Raw genomic sequence first — 27,575 nt, forward strand, 5'->3', positions numbered from 1 at the left:
TCTCCTTGGCCTTCTCTCTGGCCCATCTGCCCAGGTCCCATCAACTGTGCCACGAACAATAACTCAAATGCAATCGAGCATATTTGCTGCAGAGGCGAACAAATAAACCCAGTTACCTCTACATGCAAGCCACAACACACAAAAATATATGCCACAGTGGGCACCAGGAATGTGTGAACCAACCCACAACAATAAAATATTTGATGTTGCTGCTGCTGGAAATTGAACAAAATCTTAATTGCGACAGCCTAGAAAACTCTCTCAGTTAGCACATAGGCTTCAGAATATTTTCCAACCAACAAAAAAACTTGAAGCAAAAATAGTTGGAGGACTCTTGGCAAAACACAAATGCAGACACTGTCTGTCTGCCTGTCCGTCTGTATGTTGGATTGTGGGTGCGGGTGTGTGTGTGTGTGTGTTGCCAAAACAGCTAGTGAAATCTTTACTAGAAAACAAAAGCTGAAATGTAGAAAAACAAGACAGATTTGTTTGAAGGCAAACTTGAGTTGGGCGACAAAAGTTTTTGTCGCACTCGGCGAAAAGTAAGCGAAAACTTAATAAAGATCGCAGCTGACGGTGGCGTCGAGGCAGCCAGAAAAGGGAACAGGACACACACACAGGCCACACACAGCGCTGACACTGTTTGGTCAGCGGCATTGCTTGAAAACCCAACCACAGACTGTCGAAATTAAACCAAACTAAATTTGCACTTACACTTTGCCGGCACTAGCTCCTTAGAGGAAGACAGGATGAGACAGAGATAGAGAGAGCGAGACAGAGGGAGACAGAGAGTGAGAGAAAGGATCTGTGAGAGGCTGTCGAAATTGTCACTTTCGCAATTTGCTCAGTTGGTGCGGGAAACAATTGTCGGTTGCAGACAGGCAGCAAGCAGCTTGCAACTTGCCGCATGGTGCGCGTCAAGGAGCGCGTAAGTGACATTTATGCGCCTGGACGGCAAACAGCCTCTGCAGCGCCAGCATCTACACTCAGCGAAACAACTGACTTGAAATATACTGACAAATACAGCTGAGCTTATTATGCATTAGTATTTTAACATTTCACATTTATAAAAATTGCTCTTCATTTTATTTTTCGAACTTTCCACTAAACTAAACAGAGCCAATCTGGTTACTTCTTTGGGAATATTAGAATTAATTTTCTAAAATATTGAATTGCTTTTCTAGTTTTGAGAAAACATTTATATCATTCATATCTATATATTTGTATTATTTTCAATATATTATTATTATTTATGTATTTTGATTTCTTTTTAATATATTTAGAAATTATTTTTAGAAACCATGATATTTTGCCAGCTTTCGGGGCCATTTTAGTCTTGTGGCGATTTCTTTGCGGAGTGTAGCAGTGAGCAGGAGTGAAAGAAACCGCTTCAAACTTTTGCTCAACAATGCAGATACAGTCAAGCGACCTCAGCGAGAGAGAGAGAGAGAGAGAGAGAGAGAGAGAGAGAGAGAGAGAGAGAGAGAAAAGGCAGACAGAGACAGGGCGAAGTTTGTTTTAATAAATACTTTCATTGTGTATGCAGCCTCAGCATCCGCAGCAACAGCAACCGCATCCTCACCTGCCTCCAGCTGAGTCAGATGAAGAGATAGTGTCTTAAGAGTATGGAGAATGATGGAGATGGAAGGGATTGGGGGGAGGTGGAGCAGAGGTTGTCACTGTTGATGACGGGCAAGTTTCTTAAGAATTTAGTGCTCGCTGCTGCTCATCATCGACATTACTTTGGCAAAGTTGAGATTGTTGACAATAGATGTGCAGCCGGCGGGAAACAATCATCAACAGCCGCAGACGATGGTAAATGCAAAAATTACTCAATTCTTTTTAATAGCATGAACTTTGCCATTTGTTGTTGTTTTCGTTTGTTGTTATTCCTGTTGCAATTAAGCAAAACTTTTTCAAGTTTGAGCTGCAAATAAATGCGTACCTTATTTAAATATAGACACTCTTATTCTACTTGCTCTCTGTCTACGCTGTCTGTGCCTGTGCCTGCAGGGCGAATGAGTTGTTTACAAAAGGCAGAACAAAATCACATCACATTTTTTTCACGGCTGCAGGCGTTGTCTGGCGTAGTTGATATAATTCTGACTCTATACATACATATTAATATTATTTATTTATTTGTTTGCTGTAACTTTGATTTCATGTATACATATTCATTTACTATATTTATTTATGCTCTTATTTTTTTGTGATATATTCGCTGAATTTTTTTCGATGGGCCTCATTTAGCGTAGTCGTCGCCATAAACTACACATTAGCAGATACCGGAAATGGTTTTGAGAAAAAGCGATGTTTTCTATTTATAGCAACAATGCAACACACATCTGGCTGGCAACAGTTTTTCCCCATGTCATAATTTATTCTTTTTTTTTTTGGGAGCCGCAGGCAAAGTTAATTAGTTGTGATTTTTCAAAGAACATTCAAATCGAAGGCAGCCGAGTGAAAAACACAAACAAATAAACTCGGCTCCGGGCTGTGCAACGCTGTGGCAAAGGCGGGTGCAGTGGCGGTGGCATGCAATGCAGGCACATGTTGAGTGTATAAAATTTTGATGAATGTTTTGTTTACGGCAGCTGACAAGGGGTTGCCTTTGCCACGCCCCTCCCCAAAATGTCCCAGCCTCCGGGCTGTGCGTGGGTGTGCGAACATGTTGTGTGGATATATATACGGCAGCAGTCAAAATAATAGAAGTGCTGCTTCTCAAATCACTTCATAAAAACGTTACTCATTTTATGGTGCTCAAATCAAGATCACTTATAAATCTTCAATAATTCAATTCAATTTTTCATAAGTTTTCATAATTTTTTAACTGTATTTTAAATCTATTTCTTCTTAACATTTTCCAGAACATATGTGTGCACTACTATTATTTTGACCGCAGCTGTATATACGCCTGGGATGCAACGCACATGTCAGCCCCCTCGGCAGACAAGCCACAAGTTGCTAAATGGCAATTGAATGTGAATTGTATTGAACAGCAGTAGTAGGGGGAGTCTCATTCCTTTCTCTCCCCCTCCCGACTCCGATTCGTGGCCATGTTGCACGCCTCTGTGAACTCTACACGCCCCGCTGGTGCTGATGCAACAGATGCCATAAATAATGCAGCATAAACAGCGACGGCAGCTAATTAACAAGAAATGCGCAATCCAAACCAAAATTTCTTTTTGGGGGCCAGCTGCAAGCCAGGTAAAGTTTGGTGGCAGGGGTTTGGGGGCAGTTACATAAAATGCCTGCGGCTGCATTTACTTAGTTTTTCCCAATCAAATTCAGTCTGTCTACGCCGAATAATAATTTAAATATCTGGCCTCCAGCAAACCTGAGCAACAAATACAACAGCAACAAAACAGAAAATGCCATTTGAGCTGCGGCATGCTAACAAGTCAGGCATCAACAGCAACAACAAAATGCGTGCTTTGGCAAAAAAAAAAAGAATCCAAATAATGGAATAAAAGGGGGAGAAAGGAGGTAAAAACTTAAGAGCCGCGAGCAAAAACAGGAAAAACACACAAAAAAGGGAGAAAAGCGGCAAGAAATTAGTTTCGCTGGCGAACAATGTCCTAGTTGTTGTTGTTCTTGTTTCTCTGTTACTGTTGTTGCGGGTGCAAAGCTGCCAAAGAGCAGAACGAATGCAAACACACACACACCCACACACACACACAACAAAGAAAGCAGGTCTCTCCTCTCTCTCTCTCTCTCCCCGGAAAATGCCTTTGCGAATAAAAGCAAAAGAAATTCAAATTTTCTCTGTGTGTGTGTGTTTGTGAAAAATGGCAATGCAAAAAGTCGCTTAGTTTTCGATGTAAAAGAGCAAAACTATGCAAGCCACAAACATTCGTAGACAACAACAACGAGAGTCAAGTCAGATAAGCGTAAAGAAGCAAAGAAAAAAGAGGGAAGAATGCTTTAGTTGGGTGAGTTCGACTGGGATATACCCTTTTTTGCGATCTGGATGACATTTGTGTAGCTGATCAAGAAGATGCCAATGTATTTTAATGTAAATCGCTTAGAAGCGTCTGCCTCCATAAGTGTAGCTTTTATTGCTTTCGGAAATCGCGAAACGGTGAAATGCCCGGGTAGAACAGAACTTATATAAACAGTTAAAGACAGAAATGGCTAAATCAACTCGACTGTTGATCCCGATATGGAATATATATACTTTATGGGCTTCCTTCTGCATGTTACATACTTTAGCCCAACTCCATTATACCCATTTTACACATTATTTATGGGTTCAGGCTATAAAAAAATACCCACAAAGGAATCGGATGGAATACAATTGAGGTGTAGTTGGGTGAGTTGGGGGCGGTTGTCGGGGCCGGGGAGCAGCAGTGGTAGTTTAATAAGCTGCCCGCAAGAATTATGTTTTAAATGCAAAATATATTTGTATATTTGTGTGGAGCTTTGTTAAAGCCGAAAACTCAACCCTACCCAAAGCTAAACAGAATCCAGGAAAAAGAGTAATTTACTATTATTATGTAATATGTTATGGCTGAGTTATTAGCTTGGCATGTCGGCTCTTAGCTCAAAGCAGCTGTGAGATGAAAATGTATCCACAGCCAACATGTTAGGCTAAATGGCCAAGTACTTCAGTCATTTTGTGCTGGTGGTAGAGAGGGGGGAGGGTTCCCTGGTACAGTGCCTACGGTATGTCGATGAACAGCCACCTTCTGTTGCCGTTTACTGGCCATAAAGCTGACTGTAATCTTCTGCCAGGCATATGCAAATACAAAATACAAATACATGATGTTGTCAAGTCTGAATCCTGGGCCCGGGCCTGGTTCTGGGCTTGGGCCTGGGCTGTTTCTTACTTTTACATACATTATCCTGTCCAAAAAACAAGCCAAAGCCCAGCGGCATAAATGAATATGCCAGAGACATAGGTAAACGCTTTACACTCCTCCTGCCAATGCCGCAACTGTTCGCAAAGAATACAGGGCACTGTCATTTTGTTAAGAAGTTTGTGACACATAAGGCAGAAGTCTCGGAATTATATATTATATATATGCTTGTTCAACAACGATAGTTAAGTCGATTTAGTCAGTCAGTTTATCTATCTGTCTGTTTTTATGTAAGTTATTTTATTAGTTTTTAAGCTATATTGTTGAAACTTGGCATGCGTCCGTCTTTTTGCTGCAGGGAATATATAAGTCGGATGCTGACGGATCGAGTCACTATATCATATAGCTGTCGTTGTAACGATCGGTTGAAGGATATGTTCTTATATGGAAACCGTTTTCGTTTAACAAGATATTCAAATGAAAACTAAAATCTAAACCCAATTCTGACAACTGCTAAAAGTTGTTCAAAGACTGATCAACATTGGACTGCGAGAATAAATAGTTTCAATCGATTGGTCTACAAGCGTATCTAACCTTCGGCTTGCCTAAGATTCTTGCTTCTTTCCATTCTTTTTAGAATTTTCTTTTTTTTTTGGCGTTTCGACAGGATGAAAATTCTTGAGATGCCTTGCAGGCAAAGCTGTTTGTTGCTGCTGCTGTGTGCTCCCCTGGCCAGCTTTACTTCAAGTTTGCCATACAGCACGTGTTATGATCGAGGTGGCGGCTGCCCCACACACCCCCCTCCAGGAGCAGGTGTCGCTTGGACCGCACACAGAAACACAGCCAAAAATTTCAATAGAGCTTCGAAAGTTTCACTGACTTGACAGCTGAATGCGCAGGTGGGGGCAGAGAAGGTGGGAGTGGGAGATGGAGACCCATTTCACAATAACTTGGACCCAAGTGTAATTGTTACCGTTTAAATTTCCATTAAAGGACGCGCCTAGGCAAAAATGGATCTGAATGCGGCTGCCGCGGGCCCGTCAGGAAGTCGAAGCTCCTTCGCAAAAATATGTCACAACATTTAAGCTGCGTTTTAGACAACCAACAACAACAACAATGGGAAGCGGAAACAATGGGGATAGATACAACAAAAGGCGACCGCTTTGAAAAGGCCGCCTGCTATTAACAAACCATAAAGTAATTTCTTGCTTTCCTGCACGGAAATTAGACATTTTGTCAAGGGAACACTCATCTTGCACGCTGACTGCGACGTCAACGGCGGCTGAGACGCCGACTGCGACCGCGACAGGGACAACAATAACAGCAACCATAACAAGACAGAAGTCGAATTGGGTGGGTGAGTATACACTCAGAGAAAAATGGGATTGCATTTTAGAAACAATGCCAAGGGCAACTCGCCTTATTATTTATAAAAAGCAGCGATTTATTTTCTTAATTTCAGTTTATATAAAATATGACAAAATTATATTTTTAATGCTTACATTATTAATAACGATTTGTATTTTAAGATTTTACATGTATACAATTTTAGATAGTAATAAGAAATTAATTTGAAAAAAAGTGAACATGAAACCTTTCGTTCGCGATTATATCGACTTTTCACTGAGCTACTCGAGCTAAATTCTCATATAAAAGCGGAGCCACTAAATTTCAATACTTGCGTCTGAAGTTCAGAGAGATTTTTTGTAAGATTCAGCGATTGTATTTCTGCATTTAAGAAATGCATTACTTAATTATAGAAAATATAACAACATAATGTTTTTGAAATGATCTTAATTTTTAGAAATAAATTTACTTGTTTTGAAAACTGAAGGAAAAACTTTCTAGTTTTCAAAAGCCGATTTAATTTCTGCAAGTGTAGGACACTTGCTGCCAAGTTAAAAGTGAAAATATTATAATGAAGTATGTTGTTAGCTGTTTCGAGATTTCTCAAATGTATCCACCATACACAGTTATGAGGGGGGTGGTTGGTGTGATGGAGTTGGCCGGTAGGCGGGCTCAAAAACAAAAAAAAAAAACATTTTATAAGTAAACAAACAGCGGCAACAAAAGTTTGTCTATTTAAAAAGTTTTGCGCTTCATGCGCCAAAGTTATAAAACATGAAAATATTTCTTAATTATTTTTATAAACAACGCAACGGCGGCTCCAACGTCTTTTTTGGGCTCTACCCTGGGTACTCGTTATGGCCCGAGGGGCGTAGCCACGCCCGTACTCGCCCCCTTTCGTCGATTTGTGTCTGCAAGTTGTTTGTCTTGCTGATTTTGGAGCACATTTTGCCTGAGGTCAGGATTCTGTTTGATTAGCATAAATACGACTACAGCAAAAGGGAAAATACCCCAAGTTGCCCCAGTTTGTTTGTTTGTTTCTGTTGCTTACCGCTTCTCCTGTTCCTTAACTGTTTGTGCAAAAATTAATTAGCTGTGGAGGAAAACACAAAAACACAAATTCTGAATCGATTCCCCGAAACGTCGCCTCAAACTCACCTGCGATGGATTGTGTGGCTGGAAAGAGTTTAGAATATTTTCGTTAGTTAATTAATTGACCAATATTTGCTGAAAAATATATCTATATACATAATACGCACTGTACTACTGTATAAATCAAGCTGCCCAACCTGCTCCGCCCCCTTTTGATTGCCGTTATCTGCATTTTATGATGCTTTAAACACCGCAAAGCATTTGCAAAATGGTTTTTGATATACGACAATCGGTTTGGCCATAGCCATAAAATACTGCCAAATGGTTGAGCGATATACAGCTCTTGAATGTGTATAAATCTATAAATATATCAATATATATATATGATTTAATCGGAAGACCAAGGACTATTTAAACAGTTGTTAAACTGAAAATTTAAACTGATAACTGAAACAAGTGAGAACTTTTGCAGTGAAATACTGTGTTATCAATCAGATTATTCCTATTTATCTTCCTGCCAATTTGGCGATTCCAACCTTAAAGTTGTGGTAGATATGAGTTTTTATTGATTTATTTATTTAAAATTACATATTTAGAGTAGGCGTGGCTATACATTGATTACCGATCATTTTCTTTGTAAGTCACTAGTCATATCGGGGTGGTTTTCAAGGGACATCACCAACAATCTGCCAATTAAATTTGATAAATCTAGTCAACAAATGTGTGATAGATATGTGGTTTTATCGTTTTGCTACCGCTCCCCAGTTTCAACACTTTGTCTGATGCAGACAAGTTAATATTCTAAGTTTCAATTATCTAAATTTAAAAGTGTCGTAAAAGTTTGCTTTCATACGGACGGACAGACAAACATTGCACACAATGAATAAACTCATTTACATTCACTATCAGAGTATAAATTAGATAAATTCTATATGGGCTGTCTTTGTTAGTAATATGTTATGCCTTTGGGTAATGCCTCAACTATATGATATTATTATTATTTTTATAGCTGCTCGAATAGAAATGAGAAATGTTTGTGTATCGCTGGCACGCTGGAAACGTAACATTTCAATTTGCTGCAACAAATGCTCATAATTTATAAATTTTAAATCTATTTTAGCCGCAACGAGCTGGGCGCTCTATATTTTGTGGCATGCCACGCAACGCTGTTGACTTTTTTTTGAGCGGATAAAATTGGGGAATGCTTTGTTGCTGATTTATCGATGTGGCTGTTAAAGTTGTTGCTGTTGTTGTTGTTGCTGCTATTGTTGTTGCTGCTATTGTTGTTGCTGCCGCTTTTGTTGATGCTGCTGTTGCCATTGTCTGCGTTTTTGGCACTACTAACCCGATTTTCCACTTTTCATGCGGCCACGTGCAAAGGCGCGCAGCATGCATGATGATCATGTTTACGTTGTCGACCCCCCTTGAACTCTTACCCCTGCCCCCTGACCCTTTCTCTCTCCTCTCCAGAAACCGCTGGATGTCACTAATGGGCCACACGTTCCAGTCGAGTCACGTCACCTTTGGCAGCGTCTGCAACTGCTGCTGCTGCAACTGCTGCTGCAACTGCAAAACAGGCCAAGTCAACAGCTAGTCACAGCGAAAGAGACAGACAGAGAGACAGAGAGACAGACAGACCTATCCCAAAGTATAAGTATAAAGAAAAACGCATTGGAAACGAGATCACGTATTGCGACGCGAGATTTTTGCAATTTCATGTGCCTTTCGTATCGGAAAACTATCTTTCAATTAAATGCCCCCATTGCAATGCGATGCCACGAGATGCAGTGCATGCAATGCGTTGCTTCGATTCCAATCAGACTCATATTTATGCCCTCACAGAGAGCAGCACAGTTTTGTTGTGCAATGTGTAACATCTTGGAAGAGAAGAAATTATGTATACATATTCTAGATCAACTTCCTTATAAATCCATTTGTTTGCCAATTTATCTGCTTCTATGCCAACAACTCCATCAACCTTAATGTTATCTTGATGCATCTCTCTCTTTCTACTTCGAAAATATGTTTTATAAAATCATATTGTCTTTTACTTAATTTTAGATAAAATTGAACCTTGAATTAGGAAAGATAAACCGTTGTTTAAAGAGGGACAGATGATAGCGATTTAGAAATATAATATCTGAATAGAAAGGTGAGCTGAGCCGTATGTAAAAAATTGAAACCAATTGAAACCAATTTGCCCGAAAAGGTGCACATGTGCACAAGTATATACATATATTATATATGAGTAACTGAAAGCATTGTTGCACTTTGTTCATTTGCGAGCTTAATTTGATTACGAAATTGCATTACAAATATTTTCATTGCATTTTCAGGGTATGCCGCGTATCATTTTAAGCTGTTTTGCATAAATTTTCCGGCAATAAACAAATATTTTTTGGGTCATGGGCCAATAATGAAATTTGGTGAGGATTGTTCCTGTTGAGTTGCGGCAGTTTTAAAACTTCATTTAATTTAATTTATTTTTCGGCAGTGACACAATTTATGTAACAACTTTGACCGTTGCTGGTTTTGTTATTATTGTTGTTTTTGTTGTTGGTGGTTTTTGGCTGCGTTGCTGTTGTCATTTGAAACTAATTTGCATAAAATGAGCGTCGAATGTTTTTTTCATTTTGGTTACCTGTGGCCCATAAAAGCCACATATGTCGAGCGGCCCTGAAGCGGTCAAGTTGCCCATAAATTGCCTCCTGATGACTCCTTTAAAAAGGACCAAAAGCAGCGCCAGCAATTCGATTTCGTTTTTATGGCGCATAAATTATTCAGAGTTTGTCTATAGTCTATAAAATGCTGAGGGTCGTTAAGTCGACTCTGAGCTGGAAATGTCTCTCCAATGTTGCTGTTGTTTTTCGTATTTGGTGCTGTTGTTGTTGCCTCGCTGGACGTGCACTGACCTGACCTTCTATCCCTTTTTCGAAATAGACAATTTGCCCCACCTCAACGCACTATTGTCCTGTCCCAGTCCCATTCCCTGGCACAAAAATCAGTTTAAGCTTGCTCCACAGCTTTTGGATTTATGCTACAGTTTTTCCACTATCCTTAATAATTTCTCTTTTTTCTCATGGGTTTTTCTTTTCTTTTCTGGCTGTCGGCTGTCGGCTGTCAGCGATTTTACGAGTAAATTGAGAGCCACAATCGTTACTTCAAATCACTTTCAGCTTAGAGACTATATCCAATACAAATACAATACAGCTAAAATACGAATTGAAATTCGCAATTCGGCTTAAAGACCAAACAAGCGAACAACTCATTTTATGGCTCTTCTATACTGTATCCATTAAAATTTAGTGAAAGGGGTTAATGCTCTACTAAATTTACATGTTGCATCAATCTAGAGTCCAAAGTATAAACAAAAAGTCTTTGTTTTTTCAAATCGGTTCAGCTTTCACAAAGTTATGGCTAGCGGAAGCTTCGAACTATTTTACATGCCCAGAAATACGTTTTCAGATTTAAATGTAGGATTGTTCTAGAGTTCAAACCAATTCCAAATCGGCCTGGGTTTTGGACATCGGTAGAGTTGTCACCCAAATCCTTTAGCTATTTTTATGCTTTGATTTGAATCTGTGTATATCTAGAACTCAAACCATGAATTTACTTTTGGAAATGCGATCGGTTTTGACAAAATTATGGCTGTTTTACATTTGGTATAATATATTTAAAAGTAGGGTACAGAGCATCTGCTAGTCAGGCACTCTCGACTTCAGATGTATATTTATTTCTGCTTATACGGTTCGCTGCAGTATTTATGAGAAACTTTTCGATTCGCTTATGAGCAATGTGGCTTTCAAGCACTTGCAACTTGCCCAAATAGAACACGTGCTCGCTTTTAATAGCTGGTGTTTTTTTATTTTTCTTTTTAGCATCACGTAACAGTTCATTAAAGGGTCCTTTTGCGATGTGATCAATATTGAATCAGGGTTGGCCCACTCCTCCAAATGGACTTTAGTCTGCAGGAAAGTGCAGCATCATTGTCTGAGCCCCCCTTTAAAAGCGAACATTTGTCTTCGCAGGACAATGCGAAAGAAACCAAAGCAAATACGCATGAAGTTGCTCTTTTAGACATATCGCAAAACATTTGCTGTTTGCTTTGAGCCAAGTAAACGGAAGGAAGTGATTGTCCTGCTGAGCGACTGACCCAATTAGTTTGAAAGCTCTTTCCACTCTCTATCTCTGTATCTGTCTCTGTCACTCCTTTTTTTCTCACTCTGTCATGCAGTCAATATTGCATTCTACAAATATTTAAACAGTTTCGCAACAGACATTTTAGTTTCATTCTAATAACTTGGTCTACTTTTCTGTTATCCTTGCACATTAACTTTAAGGACACTCGTTTCTAGTACTGCTCTGTACTGTTGCGACTCATTAATAAAATAATATTATTTATGAATAAATAAAATTTAATTTTACATAAAAACTGACAAACAGTCCCCAGTCGGGAGAAGGCGACAGACACGGTCCAGAATAACTAGAAGCAACTACAAACCGATACGACAGCAGCAACAACAGCAACAACAACCTCTACAACAAGACTTACAACAACAATATCAAGTTGTCAGGCACAAAGACAAATGCGCAAAAAATTGCTTGTTTTGTTTGGACAGAGTTGTTCTTGTTGCTGTTGTTGTGGCATATTTGAGTGTATTTGCACAAAATACGTGAAATTACGCGAAAGCTTGGATCTGTCTCGTCTCTCGGTCTGCCATGCCCCCCTCCCCTCCCCCCGCAACCAACCTCTTTATCCGGGGAAATGTTTACATCAAGGCGACGCCAAAAAAAAGCCTTTGGGAATGAAAAAGGGAGCCCAACCAGGCACTGAATGGCAATGTGTGTCCTTGTAGGGCTACCCTTACTGCCTTACTGCCTCTCCTTAGTGGCCTGGCTGGCTGTCAGTCTGGCAGCTTGTTAGTTGCTGGCCTGCTGAAACAAATGCCATTTTATTTTGATGCCGAAACGCCTTTGCCACCGCTGGGAATGAGCTATTTGTATGTTCGTTTTTATTTTTGGCTTCAGCATATTTTTAGCAGATAAATACAGCTAAGGACAAAATAATAGAAGTGCACATAAATGTTTAAAAAAAATACTTAAATTTAGTTAACAAATTATGAAAATTTGATTAAGCAATCCAAACTGCAGATAAGAAAACATTAAAGGTTCGCAGAGCTACAACCCTTAAAAACAACAAAATAAATTTAAGTCCATAAATCTAATTACTTTCATATTTATTATTATTTAAATTAATCATTAAAAATAGTGGAATAAAAGTGAAGACTTTTCAGCTTTCCCAAATATACATGATGGGTGACTATATTTTACAACGCTTAGTATTCGGAAAATAATAGTTTTTTAAAACTTTCCCAGAAGAGAAACCAAAAATATATTGTTCTGCTGAATTGAATTTTCCTTTATATGGAAGATTTTGAAGATCCCTCGATTTGATCACCATAAAATGAGTCATATTTTGATTAAATACTTTGAGAAGCAGCACTTCTATCATTATGACCGCAATTGTATATATTTATTGTTATGCTTAGGTTTAGATGTATCGCAATTGCTGCAGTTTAACCCGTTTCCAAATTATTAATGAGCTTCAAAGTTAATAATCCGTTGAGCAGCAAAGCATAAATAATTATGCTGGCAAACACTTTGCAGCGGAAATCTCATTTGTCATGCAGCTTGCCATTTCTCAGACTGGCATTTAAAACCCCATTAAAACCGAATCCGACAAATGCAATAACAAACTGTGTGAAAAAAATAAGACCATATTATAATATGAAAAAGAAAATAAAAATACTGAGCGGTCTTTTGCAACTTGTGCGGCACACAGGAAACAGCCGCAAAAGGCATCGACCGAACCTGGCCAAAAGGCCCAAACCATTCATAATTTAAAAGACTGAACCGATTGCCCCAGCTACCGGCAAGTGGCAAGCGGCATCCTTCGCAGCAGTCACAGCAATAAATTAATATAAAAATTCCTCACGCTCAGCCAATAAGAGAGAACACACTGAAGCATTTTATCACAATTGTGCCAGACGATGGACACAGGACACAGGACACAGGACAGAGCAGGAGGAGAATTTGAGATGTCTGAAATGCCAGCACACGCGAACAGTTTGCTTTGCTGCTGCTGCTGGCACCCTTGACTAGACATTTTTTTAAAAGCATTTAAACATTAATGCCATTTATGGGCAAGTCCTTAAAAACCGACGCGACACAGTCTGCTTTGAAAGTAAGCCAACCGATCAGCAGCCAATTGAATCACAATCACAAACTTTGCTGCAAGGGTAAGTTTTGCAAGTTGCAAATAAAGGGAGGCAAGAGAAGTATGCATGGACAAAACACCTACTACTTCTGCGTAAGCTAATTGCAGTCGACATTTAAATCGCTGCGAGCATCGATTTATATAAAGTTGCCAACTCCACTCGAGATCTATTTGGGCACATAGAGAGGACAAAGTTTTTGCATGTGGCTGGCAAATAGTTGACTGGCTGCCAATGTTGAGGGCGGCGGCAACTTTGTTAATGGTTTTCTCATAAATTTTAATTCGATTGCATCAGTGAACAACTACAACGTAGAGTTGGAGCAGGACGCACTTCTTTGTCATGAAAAATGCATTAGAGATAGACAGAGAGAGAGTCCCAATTTTGAACTCTCAACTTAAATGGACACATCCATGTGGCACATCGGGTCGGCTGGCAAGTTTTTGATAGTGCGGCTGGCCACAGACTCAACCGCGAAACCTCAAGTTGCAACAAGCAGCATGCAGCTGGCAGCACGTTGCAAGTCCCGGCTAGACAGCGCTGCCAGCCAAAGTCTCTTGTTTCTGAGCACTCAATTAATTTATGCGGCGTGAAGTAAACTTTTGCTAGCTGTGAGCATTTCAAATGGAATCCCGAAATCCCACGCGCCATTTTTTACCTCAAAATGAATTGGCTGAAAGAAAGAACGCCGCAGTTGAAATACCCTTCGCGATCGGAGTTGAAATGCCGAGATTTGAAGTTTAACAATAAGCTAAATGTAATTGTAGACCGATGTTTATTAATCTCTTTGAAAATGTTAGGAATTTGGATTAGATTACTTGGTAAATAAAACACTTATTCAAACAGAAACTAATTTTACTTATTTTAGACGCTTCCTTCAGTCCGTGACTAGCTGTCCCTCAAGATTATAATACCCTCTACAATGGCAAAATGTGCCCAAAATAAATGCGGCTTGATGGAAAATGCGCTCAATTAATGAATTTTAATTGCATTGTCATTGCCACTTCTCTTCCTCTCTCCCTCGCTCAATCTGCCTCGTTCTCTCTTCCTCGCTCTTATTTTTATTGGCTGGCTGCCGAACGTTGCGTATGCGTAACGTGATATTTGCATGTCAACCGCGAAGCCAAGCCGACAGATACTAGATACAAAAGGACCAAGAGATCCTTGTGTGTGAGTGTCATTGTCCAGCAGAGCAGGGACAGTGGCACAATTAGTCGAAAATCTATATAGTTGAAGTGATCATGTTTTTTATTTTTATTTTTTTATTATATATAGTATTATATAGTTTATTTTATTTGTTTATTTATTTATTGTCTTTTATGTCTGTTATTAATGATATTTTAGTTTCAGCGGGCGGACTTTCGATGCTCTTCCAATATGAATCGATACTCTACTGATATCTCTACTAACTCGACTACTTACTCTCGATAGTATCGCAGATAGCAGAAAACGACACAAACAAACACACTAAACTCACACACCCACATTATTGAAATATTTGAACATAGTGCAAATACTTTGGCTGCCACTGTACGTGCGTGCGTTGCCTGTGAAAAGGCTTGCAATCTGATGGGACAGCCGACTCGCATTAACTACAATGATAATGTCGCAAGTAAAAGAAAAATAACAAGAAAATGCCTGGCATCGTTCATTACTCTCCCACCCCCCACCACTACCCTTCTGCTTCTCCTTCTCCTTCTTCTGCAGGTGCGTGGCCCAAAAAGACGAGTCGAGGAGACGACAAGACATCCGTAATGTTTTATTGTTGTAACTGTCGCCTGGCACCATAATATATAGTCTGTGCCACATCCTGGCTACGGTCTGCCTGACTATCTGCCAGCCTGCCACATATAACCTTTTTCACCCAGCTGGGCAAAGTGGGTTGGGTTGTGTACACTCAGCAGAAGAATCGCCCTGAATTTTGGTAAATCGCTCTAAACACTAGAGAGTTTTCATTGTTTTGGAAATAATTTCTAAAACAAAGAACAAATTTTTCTAAAAATAAGAAAAAACCTGTCCTAAATCGACAATCCCAGAAAAACTTTTTTTTTTTATTTACAAAATATTTTTTATTATTTTCTAACGCTCTAAGGTAAATATTAAAATTTACTTGTTCGAATCTAATTTTTAGAAATATATATAAATATATGAATTTGGCGAATTTCCAAAATGCAGTGCGATTTTTTTCTGAGTGTAAGGTTGGTCGCATTTTTGGTGCTCGTACGTGCCCGAATTGGACAGGTGCGGGTCGAGTTTGGGTTGCCGCTTGCTGTGTCGTCCAAGGTTGCTCAAGGTACAAAATTATGTAAGCTTAAGAGCGGAATTAGTGTGGCCCTCTCTCTCTCTTACTCGCTAACTATATATCTCTTTCTTAGACTGTCTCCTTTTTGGTTTCGCTTTTGTTTGCGTTTGTCGTCTTCCGATTTAACAAATGTTTTGTTGACGCGAGACTCTTTCAAGTCTTCCGTTTGCGCAAATTATGCGGAAACGGAAGCGACAAAAGTAAAAACCACAATTGAGTGTGTGCGCGTGTGTGTGTGCGTATGTGTGGCCATCACATATGCGACTAGCAACTGCTTACCTGCTGCTGCTGCTGCTGCTGCTGTTGCTGCCTGTCATCATTGCTCTGTATTAGGACTATTCAATTTTGATTATTAAATAATGCCTGCCAAATTGATAAAAGCAATCTAACAAACTATTGGCGTGGCATGTGGCACGTGCCGCATGCCACAATGAAATGCACGTACGCAGCCAGCACTCACTCACGAGTCCAGTTCATGACAAATAGTGCGTGTCCTTGACTCAACCGGCCAACAGGATGCGTGCGCCTAAAACTCTAATTAAATTTATCCCCAAGGATAAAGTAAAAACATCGCTTCCTGCTCAGTCAGGCAGACAGAAACAGGTAACATTTTGATGTGTGCAAATCATAACAGATTCCCATCACTTTTAACGCTTTACACAATTCTTCTTCTTTTTTTTTGCATTTGTCCTTATTTACTTTTTCTTAACCTATGTAAATCTGTGTGTGAGTGTATGTGTGTGTGTGTATGTGTGATGTGTGTGGGTTTTCAAGTTAAACGTTTCAATAAAGTCGAGCACCTGTCAATAAATCGAAATTGCCTCTCGTATTATTTTTATCGTCTACGTTTCGTTTCGTTTACACTGCACAAGCATTTTCCAGCTGCCGCATGTCAGATTGCCATAGGCCACGCCCACAATGCCGCCTTAAATACGACCAGAAGATATCTCGAAGCTGGCATCGTTGCCATCTTGTTCCAGTTGAGCACTTCTGCGGGTTTTTTGGCTGCCTTTTTCAATCTTGCTATCTCATTCTCGCTTGTGGTTTCCCATTTTCCACAATTTTCCTCGCCTCGAATTTTGTCTTAGGTTTCTGCTGCCTTTGCTTGTTCTTTGCCGCGTTTTAATTCAGTTTGGCAATCGAATTTCTAGCCAGTTTTTCAGCTTCAATTAATGGCTATGTCTTCGTCCTCATCGTTTGAAGTTCTTCGCTTTTGCCCCAGCTGCGGCTGCGCTTTAATTTTAATCCACTTCCGCATAAGTACGAGTACAAATGAGATCCTCCTACGCTCCAGCCAGCCTCATGAAAATTTAATAAGTAGCTCAATGGGAATGTGTGGAAGTGTGTGTGTGTGTGTGTGTGTGTGTGTGCGTGTGTGGGTGCCCATGATGAGGCTCCAAAGCCCGTCCGGGCACATGTCAGGACATTTACAGCATTCTCTTGTCCCCATGCCCCGTCGCAGCTCATGTGTCATGTAAAAAGATTCTTAAACAAGAGTCAAAAAGAAGAAAAAGAAAAAGAAGCAGAAGAGAAAAAAGCAAACTTAAAAATGAAATGCGTTTCTTGGTTTTGAGTGTCAGGTGTGAGTGTTTGCACAATGGGTTTCGACGACAAGTTACTTTATTTAATGAAAATAAATAATAAAAGTAAATAAATATTAATTTATTTAATAAAAATTAACAATAAAAATAAACACATAATACTTCACTTATTGGAAATAAATAATGAAATAATAATATATTATTTATTGCTGTTGCATATAGAAGAAAAATAGCACCACAATAAAAACTTGACTTTTGTACATTTTTTTTAATTTCTCCATTTTTTAAGATTAAAAAATACTTTTCGCGACGCCCATATTGCAAAATTATCTATGTGCCTGGGAAAACAAAACAGATGTTGTGTTAACGATGTGTCTTTAACTGCAGAAATTCTTAACTAAAGTTCTTAAAGAACTAATTTATATTTTAACTGATCATATTTTAACAGAAAGTTTTTATGTTATTATTATTTTTTTTATTTGATAATTTATGATATGATAACTCCGATAACGGAGATTATTTCCTTTTTTTGTAGAGAAAGCGCTGAATTAATAATAGAGTAGTTTTTTGTTCTGCACTTTATGTGTTTTGGCCCCACTGTACACAGTGCTGTGTTGTCCTTGTGTCAGTCGTTGCTCTCGCAGAGAGCAGCGCAACAAACAAGCGAAATATTATTTACGAGCTGTCAAATCCCAGTTAACATGCTTTATGCAGACAACGAACCGGAGTCGGAGACGTAAAAAGATGAGGTCGACCCATAGTGTGTGTGTATACCTGTGTGTGTGTGTAAGTTTGTTGCTGCGGTCGCATAGTTGGCTAAGAGACAACCGCATATATGCAGCATACAGTTACAGTTACAGATACAAGGACAGATACAGATACAGATACATTTACAGCGGCAGCTACAGATACAAATATACTGCGGATGCTGGCTGAGAAAGTAGCCTATAGAATCCCGAATTGCATGATAAGGCGGAATTTAAAGACAGGGCATAATAAAATAAGAAGGTATAAATAAAAAACGCTTGCGACCAAATGAAACCACGAAGAATAATGTAAATTTATGTACTGCTTTCTGAGACGGTCCCAATTCTACATTTCACCATTTCTCCATTTTATTTGCTGTTTGGCACAGAACATTAAATTCAATTTGCACATGTGTGTGTGTGTGTGTGTGAGTGCCACTCAGCAGAAGAAATGCGACCTGTTGTTTAAGGCCTTACTACAAATGTGAAGTGTGTGTGTGTGCATGTGTGTAACAGGTGGATTTCCATACAAATCGATAAGCCAGATATTTTGGACATTTTGAAAAGTGTATTCAAATATTTATGATATTTTTGCTTGCTGTACAGGGTATTTTGAATGTGCGTATTCTGCTTAATGCTCTTGAGGCTCGATTACATTAATGTTTTCCTCCTGCTCATATAGTACTCTCCTATGTGTGTGTGTGTGTCTGTGTAGATGTGCTTGACAGTGCGTACGTCAGCTCGTCGAGTTTTCTCAAAAAGCGAGACAAGTGGAAATCCGTTAAAGAAATACGTGAAACAGATAAAGGAGCTGCTGTTGCTGGCACTCAACAGCAATAACAACAACAACAAAAACAAAAAATTCAGGACTTTTCCGAGTGTGTGTGTGTGTGTGTATGTGAGAAAGAGGCTCACATGCTGTGTCTGCGTGCGTGTGTGGGTGAGCGCACGGAGATATGTCGTCAGCAGCAAATAAAAATTAATTGAAAAATGTTTATCAAGGACTTTATGATTAAAATGCAGCATGCACAACGAGCACAGCAGCATTGGGAGAAAAGAGCCAACCACATCGGGTGAAACGAGACAGGAAACAAAGGGAAATACATAATGAAATATTGAGAAAAAACCATGCAGGAACAGCTTTTCTATACTCTCTGAAAACTGTAAAAAAGTATAATGGCAAAACGCAAGTTTGTGTCGTTATGAAAATAAGAATTTAGCTCTACTTAATTCTCTGCTCTACAATTTCTAAAAAGTATGTCTACTTTTTTGGTTTTATTGTATGTATTGTAAACATATATATTGTACTGTATATTTATATGTGTACACAGAATTATTAACTCTTTCTGAATTTTAGATAAAATTTTTCTCTTCTAAACAAAGAGTTCCTATTTTTACATTTTAATTTAATTTATTTTGTATATATATATTTAATACATATTTAGAAATGAATTATAAAAATCAGAAAATGTTGCTAATTTTTAGAGCGATTAATTTTCCATATATTTTGCCAATTTTTGTACCCTTATAGAAGACCATTGCTGATATTTAATTAATATCGTTTTCAAGGGTATACGAATATTCGTTGTTTATTCATCAAATGCAAATCAGCAAAAATCAGCATCGAAGGATTAACAGGCACTAAACGTGGTGCATGACTTGCCATGAGGCATGCATGCAAGCAAATTTCATAAAGCAGCTGCACGTTGTAGCATATGCTACACATACACAACACACAAACACAACACACATACACAACACACACACACAGACAACAATAAAACGCTAGCACAAATTTGTATTAAAATATTTTGTGGCAAATATGCGCACAAAACTAAAAATTATGCAACGCATTAAAAATTTAACAAGCGCTTATCCGCTTAGTGCAACGCCTGCCATGCAACACAGAAAGTGCGACATAGAGAGAGGATAGCAGAGAGGAGAAAGGTAGGGAAAAATGTGAGATTGGTTTGCGGATTGCGGACTCTGGTAAAGGAGGTGTGGGCTGGGTTGTGGAGTCGAATGGACTCCAGTTCGTTGGCTGCCACTTTTAATATTTTAATTTTTGACATTTACTGCGCATTACAACAGACTAAAATCTGGAATGGGAAGGGGCAAAGTGGGTAGTTGTGGGTTACAGGTTGGTGGCTGCAGATGTCGTCGAAATGCGGCATCAAATTGGGCAGAATTAATATGCGAAAATTAACACTAAAATCGGAATTCAGCGTAATTGGCAGCATTTTCACAAATTTTACATTCACAATTATAATTTTTTGACGGCAAATTTAACGTGTTCAAATATATCTATCTGTATTATCGGCAAAAATCGCTGGGAAACGCGAATTTAATTTATTAATTTATTTTGCTTATGAAATATTAATGTAATTTATATCAAAGTTGCAACTAGAATGAAATAACTATAATTAGATATTTAGGAGTAAGTCAAAGGCCAATTATACAACTCTTGAATTATTATATAAAATAGCGCTGGAAAGATTGGACCCATGTCGAAGGACTATTTTTGGAAAGAGATTTTACTTTTATTTTCGAGCCAAAGGAAATGTTTTGAGATTTGAATGTAATTTTCTTCTCGATGTCAAGCCATGCTCAAATCACCTTTGAGCATTCGATCAGATTTGACAAAGTTAAGGTTCGTGGAAATATATAGATATATCATCTCAAAAGAGATGTACCGACTAGTGTAGACCAATTTTTAAGTATACTGATCCGAACACAATTACTCAAGAGTTCTAAAAAATATTCTTCTAAAAGGGTTTCTTTAAGTAAATCTTAAAATCTTAAAATTAATTTTAATAATACTTGGCTTTTATAGCCGTGGTTAATGCTTAAGCAGAAGTTATTAGCAAAACATTTTGTAAACCGGTGCTAGATTGGAGGCGGGGATGCTGCCACGCCCAGGCTATAAGGGTGATGTCTCTGGGTGTGTATGTATGTGTGTGTATAGTTATTGTACACTTTGCCATTTGCTAGAATTAATATTTAGTTGTATTTTTCAATGCATTTAACTTTACGCGCAGTTGGCAAATGTTTTAACCCCGACAAAGGCATTGCGGTTATTCTGTGTGTCTATGTGTGGGTGAGAGTACTTCCTGTGTGTGTGTGTGTATAAGTAGGAGTGTGTGTATTTTAAAATGCAACAGATGCGCCAAATTAATGCGAGCATTAAATTGTATTAGTGTGTGCAAAATGTGAAGCGCATTTCCAGCTCAAACTGAAGCTGATTCAACACACACACACACAGAGCAAAGCAGCTTGTCAATTGTGTGTTTGTGTTTGTGTATATGTTTGTGTGTGTGCAGTGTGTGTGTCTGACTGCAAATGTATCCGCATTCGCATTCGCAAGCGCTTATTACAGCCCGCAGTTGGTGTGCGTTGCATTTGTGCAGCAAATTTGTGTGTGAATAAACATGAGAGTCGTTGCATTAATGCGCATACAAAAGCCAACAGCGCAGTGCCACCCCATACGCCCCTCCTCCATCTTCATCTACAACCCCTACACCACCCCTCCCCTCCTAAAGGAACTCATCAAATATCCACACAACATTTTCGATGGATTTAAATATGCTGCTCAAATATCAGGCTACAGCAACAGCAGCAGAAACTGCAATAATAGCGGCGCCAAGTTTATGTGGCATGCCGCAAACTGCACGCACTTACGCACATTCAATTTCTGGGTGTATGTTGTATTTTTATTAGTGCAGCTTCAACGCCAGCAATGCCACAAAAGCATCGGCAGCAACAACAACATTAGATAATAATGGGTAACAACGGTCTGAAAACAGAATTTAATATCGAGATATATCGAGCCTCAAATACACAGACAACACACAAACACACACACACACACACCTACACTTAAAATAATGAAGTACACTTTTTGACAGCCGGCATTTAGCCAGAGTTTGCAGCGTTGCCAACGGTGCACAAAAATGCATTTAATTAGGTGCAAGCGGCTCGTGTAGATATTTATTCATTAGTCGGCGCAATAATTTGTTACATGAGCTTTTGGGGCAAGCAGAGCAGGCAGCACAGGCAGCGAAATTAGCGCCATTTGTCTGTTGCAATTACACAAAAGGCAGCAAACAATAATAGGCTTCTAATTGGCTGTCTGCCCCGCATTTTTTTTTTTGTAAATTGTGGCATGGTTTTTCGTATGCCTTGCATTGGGTATTTTGTATTTGTAATTAAAGCACATCAGGCCGCCGCAGGCAACTAATTTTACTTTACGTAACACTAGCACAGACACAGCTGCTGCAACAACGGAGAACAGCGCAATCGGAGGAAGCAACAGCAGCAACAGCAGCAACAACAGCGGCAGCATGCACATAATACTCGTATTACCATATCCATAACCAAAGCGCGCCAAAGGCAACAAGCGGCGCCTCATTCTGTTGCACAGTTGCTGTTGCACATTGTTAACTTGCCAAATATCTATTACTAATTGTTGGCAACGGACACATGGTTAATTACAGCCGCACAGCAGGCGAGACTGAAGTGGGAGTTGGGATGGACTACATGCAACTGCCACTGCAACTGCAACCGTAACACAACTTCAACTGCTGCTGATGCCCCTCAAGTTTTCCAAAATCGAATGTTCAACATTTTCGACAGGATATTATTTGAAAAGCAACCATAAGCAGCTCAATTGTTGCCCAGTTGCCGAAGTTATTCAGTTACTTCATTTATTCACAGTTTCAGTACAGAAAATTGAATAGGTAGAAAATTCAAAAGTGAAATAACTGCTTGAAGCAATCTTTGGCAATTTGCAACTTAACTCACAAGCAGCAAACCGAGTACAATTATATTAATGAACACTCAAACACACACACAAACATATACACAGTGCAAAAATAGTCCTTAGCTTTTGAAAGGGGTTCTAGATATAATTTTTAGTTAAACGGAAAATGAACTTCTTAATATTATAAAGTCTTTTTATACATCGAACCATTGCACAAGTAGGAAGAACTACATAAAGTATATATATTCCTGATCAGGTTCAACAGCCGATTCGATACAAGCATAGACACATGTACGTTTCAATTTAGGTTATTTCATTTTATCGATAAAGGCATCCGTGTTACGTATATCGGGACATTTCGATTTCCGATAGCACTAAAAGCAACAACAAAAATAACTTATAAATAAGTAATAAAATGTTCGCTTCCGACCTCTATTTGATAATTAAAATCCGAGCGAAATCACTAGAATTAAGGAAAGAAAATCGTTGCTTTAAAGAAAAAGGCAAGGTTGCCTTTCAGAAACATGTTGCATAATAAGCTGAGTTGCCCTTGGCAACTCCAGATTTGAGCTCAAATTTCCTGCCAAGTGTAGATAGAAGCACAAATATGAAATGTATGCAAGATGGGGGTTGCTCTGGATGCAGGGGGGTGGATGAAGGGAAGGGATTGCAACAATGCATACTGCATATATTTGCATTGGAATATTAATGCCATAATTATAATGCCATATTACATGAACACAATGCTTTCATGTTTGCAATATTTAGCATGTCTGTTGTTGGTACATGTTAATGTATGTATCTGTATCTGCATCTGCATCTGTATCTGTAACTGTATCTATATCTGTACCTGTATCTGCAGCCTATATTTGTGTGTGTGTGTGTATCTAAGTATCTGTTTGCTGCTGGCACTATTATTGTATTATTGTATTTGGTGCTGTGAAATATTTCAGTTTTCACTTAATGACATTTGTTATTGGCCAATGCTGTTGCTGTCATTAGTGCCACTTGATGCTTTTGCGTTATGTACATTAGGGTTATAAATCTCATTTAATTTGCTATGCCCAATTGTGATGAGTAGTCACCAGTCTGTCAGTCTGTCCCTCAGTCAGTCAGTTGACGCTCAAAGTAAACTTAAGGCTCGACCAATTTCAATCAATGCCTGCATACTTAAGACTTAATTCTTAAGTCGCATCAAATATTTACTGCAATTGACTTGCACCGACTTGCATTAACAATTGATGTTGCAACTTTATTGTTGCGGCATTTGCCGTTGTTGCTATTGTTTGGTGCAAAATTAATTAGAAATACGCTTATCTCTATTAGAGAAATAATAAGTTTATTATGTGAATGCCAGATAGGATTTTCGACAAGCCACACACATATCAATGATCATCATGCTCTGTTGCAGCCGCCATGTGTGTGGCATGTGGCAATGAAATCGACTTAACGGCAACTCAGTGCCACGCATATTGAATGAAATGCATTTGGTTGTTGCTTTTGTTGCTGTTGTTATTTATGCTGCTTTAGCCATCTGTGTGGCTGCCTGGGGCTAAGTGCGGATTAAAGGTAAAATAACGCAGTGCACCACCCAACCACCCACTCCATCCACCAGCAAAGTCGCATGATGTAAAGCAGCACACTTAAACCGATCCCGTTGCTGGCATAATGCTTGGCATTAGTGTGCAATTTGCTCATTTGCAGGCAGCTATTTTACGACCCAACCCACTCAAACCACCCAACCAGGAACAGCAGCAGCAACCACTGTAAGCCACCCAGCTGCACACACACACACAGACATACCCACACTTGCGTACTTGGCATTAATCCTATGCGCGCTTTCCCCTCTCTCTCTCCCTCTCTCTCTCTTTTAGCGAGACAGCAGCACTGCATTTATTTATCAAACAATTTCAATATGCTTTACCTACATAATCCACTCTACTCCCCCACTCACACTCTCCCTTCACTACACTCAGCAAAGAGCCCTGTAATTTAGAGAATCGTTCTGAAAACTAGACAGTTTTTCTTGACTTTAGAAAAAATTTGGAGCTATGAAAAACACTTTCTGACATTTGGAAAATAGTAATGAAATGTAATCTCTTGAGAGAATTTAGTTTTATTTAGAATTTAGCTGTTATTTGTGTAGCACAAGTAGATAATAGAAAGTCATTAAAATAACCACAAAATTAATGATTCATATAAAAAAGCTAAAATAACAATTATTCATACATTCAATTAAGTAAAGAAAACCCTGATTCTTGGAAATACTTTTCATGAGAGGAGTTAACCTTTTAAAATTCAAGTCAGTTGTTTTTGCGAGTGTATATGGTATATGCGATCTATTCGTTTTTAGCTCTTCTCATTGTTTTATTGCATAATGGGCTCAAGTGTCCGTCGGACTTTCTGTGTCTCTGTCCATCTGTCCGTCTGTATGTGCGTGGGTCTGTTTGTTTAGGATTAGAGTGGCGCCGTCCAAAAAACTTTAACTCGCATGTTTGCCTTTGGTTTGTGCAACCCCTGCCACGACCCTTTGCTGCCCATTGTGAGTGAGTCAAAAGAAATTGGTGGTGGTTGTTGCTGGTTGCTGTTGCTATTGCTGCTGCTGCTGCTGCTGCTGCTGCTCGCTCGACCCTTGACCCTGAGCTCTAATTTGAGTTTGACATTTATGTCAATATTTGGTCAGTCATTGTTCGCACTCGTACATGCACTTGGCCAAATCCTCGCCCCCATCTATCCCTCCGTTGAAATCTCCTTTATTATATTGTTACGCTTGGTGTCCTCATTTCTATGCAATCGTTGTTGTTGTTGATGTTGTTGTTGCCTGCCTGTGTTTGCTTGTCTCCCCTTGTTGACACCCCTCTGGTTCTGGGTTTTCTTTTATACTCGTTCTGCCTGCGGTTTGCCTGCCGGCCTGCCACATATGCGGGTCAGTCGGTCTTTGGGACGGGGTCTGAGACTGAGACTGAGAGTCGACCAGTTGGTGTCACCGACACTAATAGAAATTTATTGAACATACTAAAATACAATTAAATAAATTATGAGATTTACTCCAACCACCGTCAGCAAAAGCATCTCATTTCATTTTTTTTGTTCTGTTTTTGAATAAGCCCCAGCGGATGCGATGCCCCTCCAACCGCTTAGGTAATTGCTACACTCAGAAAAAAATGTATGTCACCACAAAAAATGGAAAGTTATATTTTAGAAATAACTTCTAATTATTATGAAAACATTTTCAAAAATTTATAAAGGCTTGCAATAAATCGAAAATATTTTGAAAAATGCATAGGCAATGAAAATTATTGGCTTAGCTGTCTTATTAAAATTTCAAAAATATAATGGAAAATTAGATAAAAACTTTATAAAATGATTGTTTATCAAAATTCTCAAAATAATAAAGTTTATTAATAACATGAGTAACATTAAAGCTAACACATCAATTCTTCAATGTAGCCCACATTTATAAAAAAAAAATATAAAATTAGATACGATTTTTAAAACATCAGAAAAATCCACATGGAAATTTAGAAATTTATAGAAATTTAGAAGTATACATTTTAGAAATTTGCCTTCTGAACTATAGAGTAACTAACCATTATAGCCAAAATGTAGGTATATTTTTCTGTGAGTGTATGGAGAAGCAGTAGCAGCAGCAGCAGAAGCAGCAGCCTGGTGGATAATCAAAGTGCGTGCCCCGTGTGTCCAGGTGAGCTAAACTGTACAAAGGATTTTGTATTAAAAGCCGCAACAAAGTACCGCAAAGTAAGACAAAGTAGAGCATACCCTTGCACAGAGCGCTATGGCCTGTGGCACTAAAAGCGCAACATGTTGCCTCAAGCACACGCACATGCAGAGCGAAAGAGAGGGAGACTGGGGAGAGAGGGAGATAGAGCTGAGACTCAACTAGACATCGCCTACTTTGTCTGGCGCTCATCTACATGCCGCCCCGTAAATTATGGAGCCGTGCACGTCTGGTCATTAAGCCAAATAAAACCGGCGCAAGATTTATACACGCGCCACAGAGACCATAGAGCGGTGGATAGAGAGAGAGAGAGTGAGCTGTGGCAAGCAGTAAGAAGGAAGTGGCAGCAACAACAGAAGGAAGCTCCTGTGTTTCAGGGGCAACTTTCAAATGGACTACAACTGCGTGTAGAACAAAGCGGACTTGAAAGAAGCACTGACAAGAGAAGGGAAACGAGCAGCACCAGCAGTGGAATGTGGCATGGGGCAGCAACTGGCTCGATTTTGGGTCTCTGCGCGTTAACTTTTTGATATACATTTTGGTGCTGGGCAGGCAGGCACTTAATTTCCTGCCCCTGTCCCACGACTCCAACTGACTTTTAGCGTAGAGAAATACACACGTGCAACACGACGCTTAAAAAGGAAAAAAGGTGCAACATTTATATGCCGCGCAACAGTTAATCTTAGTTACGATTAGTCAGGCCAAATAAACTTATATTTGGTGCCAAGCAAGCCACAGACTGGTAGCCTTCTAACCTTCTAGCTAATTCAGTTAATAAGATCACGTAATTTATTTCATTTGAGTTGTGTGAAATGAAGTTTTGGCCAATTTCTTCTTATTAATATTATTATATATACATTTTGCTGCCTTTGAATGCTGTATATTAACTTTACTTTTTTGTTAAGCACACATTTGCCTTAGTCCACAGAAAGTGGCAGAAGTTTTAGTGAGAGAATCGGTCAACTTTTGGAGTGC

The 27,575-nt window shown here is 39.1% G+C and overlaps 1 protein-coding gene across 1 annotated transcript in view; it reads right to left on the bottom strand.

Moving 5' to 3' along the window:
* LOC6558962 (connectin) overlaps positions 1-27,575 on the bottom strand; it is a 120,241-nt gene that overhangs the window by 74,325 nt on the left and 18,341 nt on the right. Inside the window, exon 2 of the mRNA XM_032742716.2 lies at positions 7,305-7,322. The gene's annotated coding sequence lies outside the window, so the exon portion shown is untranslated. The remainder of the gene's footprint in view (positions 1-7,304; positions 7,323-27,575) is intronic.

Source organism: Drosophila grimshawi, unplaced genomic scaffold (genome assembly GCF_018153295.1).
Source record: "Drosophila grimshawi isolate 15287-2541.00 unplaced genomic scaffold, ASM1815329v1 contig_44, whole genome shotgun sequence".
Taxonomy (NCBI): Eukaryota; Metazoa; Arthropoda; class Insecta; order Diptera; family Drosophilidae; genus Drosophila; species Drosophila grimshawi.